General features: G+C 40.2%; 1 pseudogene; it reads right to left on the bottom strand.

Annotated features, from left to right (window-relative positions):
- Positions 1 to 2459: 2459 nt before the first annotated feature.
- On the bottom strand, positions 2460 to 2578 carry LOC134943075 (5S ribosomal RNA; annotated as a pseudogene).
- Positions 2579 to 3313: the final 735 nt, after the last annotated feature.

Here is a 3313-nt window from a genome sequence, read left to right as displayed (position 1 = left end):
AGGTTTAATAAAGCAGTCATCATGCTGCTGACTGGGACCATGGAGACTCATGAGTAAAGTACTTCCATGCAGCCTAACCCCGTTTACAGTAAGAACTTTAGGTGCATACACACGTTGCGCATGTAGCCTTACGATTTTAACTATATAGTCAAAATCTTAAGGAAAGTTAGTGCAAATAGCACCGTGTGTACACAGTTTGTGATACCGATGCGCGGTCCTGTGTGGTCGATATTGCAAGAAAAGATAGACTGTGCAGGCGAGTCAATCTTGACTGTATTGTGTATAATCTAGTAAATAGTATAGTCAAAAATTGGCACTTAGTCAAAATCTCACAGTCAAAATTTCACATAGTCAAAATCTCAAGTAGAGATAGTCAATATCGGTAATTCAGTGCTCCGCGGAGTTCAGGGAAAATCGCAGTCAAAATCGGAGATAGTCAATATCTCACCATGTGTTTGCACCTTAAGAAGCAGTTAGTCCATCAAGAGCAGGTAGGCTGAGTTGTATTTGAGAAAACAGGGATGACTCTACACCAGTCCCTGAGTTTGCTTGCAGCCAAGAGACCTTAGGGAATGCTGACCCATGAGAATGATGACTAGTAGGGGGCTGGATCCAGATTAGGTCATTAACATAGATTAGGAGGCTACAAAATTCAGCTCTGGGGAGCCAGTAGCATCCTGCAGAGGAGGCTGACCCACACACCCTGGACCCCTATAAGAGTAATCAATTGTCTTCTGTTAGCTGGACTAAAACTTTTTTGAAGACATGATATAAAAAGAAAATGTAGGGGCACAATCTAAGCTCAAAGAATACTGCTAGTTAAAATAATTAAAATAAAATCAACGTTGGCCATGTAAGCTGAATAAATATAACTACATTGTATAGGTGTTTAAATTAATGGAAATGTTTTCTAACTTAAACTAAAAAAAATAAATATTAAAGTTATCTTTGCTTCCAGAAACATACTTGGCAGAGATGTTTATTTATTAAAAAAATAAAATTATATATATATATATATATATGGGTACGGAAGGATGAGGTACTTACAAGCGACCAAAGGTGTCGAAATAATAATGTAAAAGCCAGGTGTTCAATAAAAAATAAAAATTAAATTTATTCTCAGAATACAATGCACTAAAAAAAGGGGGGGGGTGTTATATATAGGGTATATAGTTATTTTAAAACTTGTAAACAATTTTAAAAAATGCAACCTAATCAATAAAATCTGGTATAAAAGCAGCAGAGTTGAGGCTAAAAAGTTGTAACACATATACCAAAAATCAATGAAAGGTCCATAGAAACAAGAGCAATAAGTATAAAAACAAGTACAAAAAATGCAGGATGGGCATGAAAAAGGAATAAAAAATAGGTAAAAATGAAAGAGAGGTAGCTTAACTTCAATAGTGGAGGTATGTTCAGAGTGGTACCCAACGCGTTTCGTCCCTCATGGACTTCATCAAGGGGTAATGAGAGGCTAGAGACAGAGCATATTTATACCTCCTAGCTGTGGGAGGTGTTAGCAACATCACTTCCTGTTTGTTAATTGGTGAGTTGCTGTGGAGGTATTAAAGTACATGAATAAACACCTAGACATGTAGTGAATGGAGTAAGGGGGCCAAATAGTATATTCAATTGTGAAAACGATATTGCATGTAGTCATAATAACGTTTGTAACATAAAGGACAACAAAGTCCGTCAACTTCCGGTCCGGGCTGGGTGGAACGTCATCTCCGCCCCACTTCCGCCCCTCTTCCGGTTTGGATTGTGTCCGTTGTGCGCATGCGTCGGCTCGGCGCCGTGCGATGCGGATAGCTGGTGTGCTTTCACTTCTGTAGACGGCGGCCATCTTTTTGGTTATCCAAGCTTGGTTGTAGTCGGCGGCCATCTTTTTGGTTATCCAAGCTTGGTTGTAGTGCTGCTGCGGGGACCATCTTCAGTGTACTGTCCCTTTGATGGGCGGCGGCCATTTTTTGGGTTGTCAGAGGACGGAATGAAGAGCTGATGTCAGCGATATTAATCTGCTGCAGTTTGCATATGTCAATGTTCGTCAATTATGTTTGGCTGTGGGTACATCTTTGAGGTGGTTTTGCATAGGTGATGCATCTCCCCGGGGGGTACATAAAAACGAAAATGATAAAAGGCATGTAAATAAATAAATAAATAAGGCGTCTGAATAGCTGAAAATGGCATTTAAGAAGGATCATACTCAGAATAGATGGGCTATGAATTAACTAGAAGAGATACAGATACATAAAATGTGTAATGTAGTTTAAATAAGAGCGATAGAGGAGCGAGTAGAAATTACGCAGAAGGCGGGTAGAAATTGCGCAGGAGGCTGAAGTAATGTAGATAACAACTAGGTCGACATCACGGAGGAAGTGCCCATGGTGATGTGAGCAGAGCATTATCCATGATTTTAAGAGATATCCCAAAAGGCGAAAACTACCTCAGCGCCTCCGGATTTACAACACCCGGTCTCCCAAGGGGGTCTCCCATCCTTGTACTGACCGGGCCCAACCTTGCTTAGCTTCCAAGATCGGACGGTGTTGGGCGTCCCCAAGGAGGTATGGTTGTAATGTATAGGGCTGAGTAGGAGACGGGGTCTCATATAAGCAATGGATACCATGATGAACTCACTACTGCCAAGGAGAGTGGGCGGAAAGGAAGTTTATACATTAATAGTGCAAGAGAGTGAGGGTAAACGTATTGGTGCCAAGTTGGCTAATTGGCACTAATGCATCGTACTTGCGATGCTACCTGGTGATAACCAGGTACAGCTAAATAAGCTTTGTAAAAAAAGCCCAGGAAATAGTGAGCAAGTGCAATACATGTCGCAAAGGAGGGGGTTTCTTTAGGGGGAGACAGGAGTGGGTATATGTGTTACAACTTTTTAGCCTCAACTCTGCTGCTTTTATACCAGATTTTATTGATTAGGTTGCATTTTTTAAAATTGTTTACAAGTTTTAAAATAACTATATACCCTATATATAACACCCCCCCCCTTTTTTTAGTGCATTGTATTCTGAGAATAAATTTAATTTTTATTTTTTATTGAACACCTGGCTTTTACATTATTATTTCGACACCTTTGGTCGCTTGTAAGTACCTCATCCTTCCGTACCCATTTCTAACCCTCTAGGCATATGTACCAGTGCCTATATATTTTTTGAGGTCCATAAGCTGACGCCCTAATAGCCTATAGGGAGTGTCCTCCAGGTAACATATATATATATCCCTTGACAATTAACTCAGAATACTCTCCTTCCTAATACTGTTGTTTACAAACTTTGACACTACTTCTGTGGCGCTACCA

This window comes from Pseudophryne corroboree, chromosome 1 (genome assembly GCF_028390025.1).
Source record: "Pseudophryne corroboree isolate aPseCor3 chromosome 1, aPseCor3.hap2, whole genome shotgun sequence".
Classification (NCBI taxonomy): domain Eukaryota; kingdom Metazoa; phylum Chordata; class Amphibia; order Anura; family Myobatrachidae; genus Pseudophryne; species Pseudophryne corroboree.
Note: the sequence above shows the minus strand (reverse complement) of the source record. Positions and strands in the feature narration are given on the sequence as shown.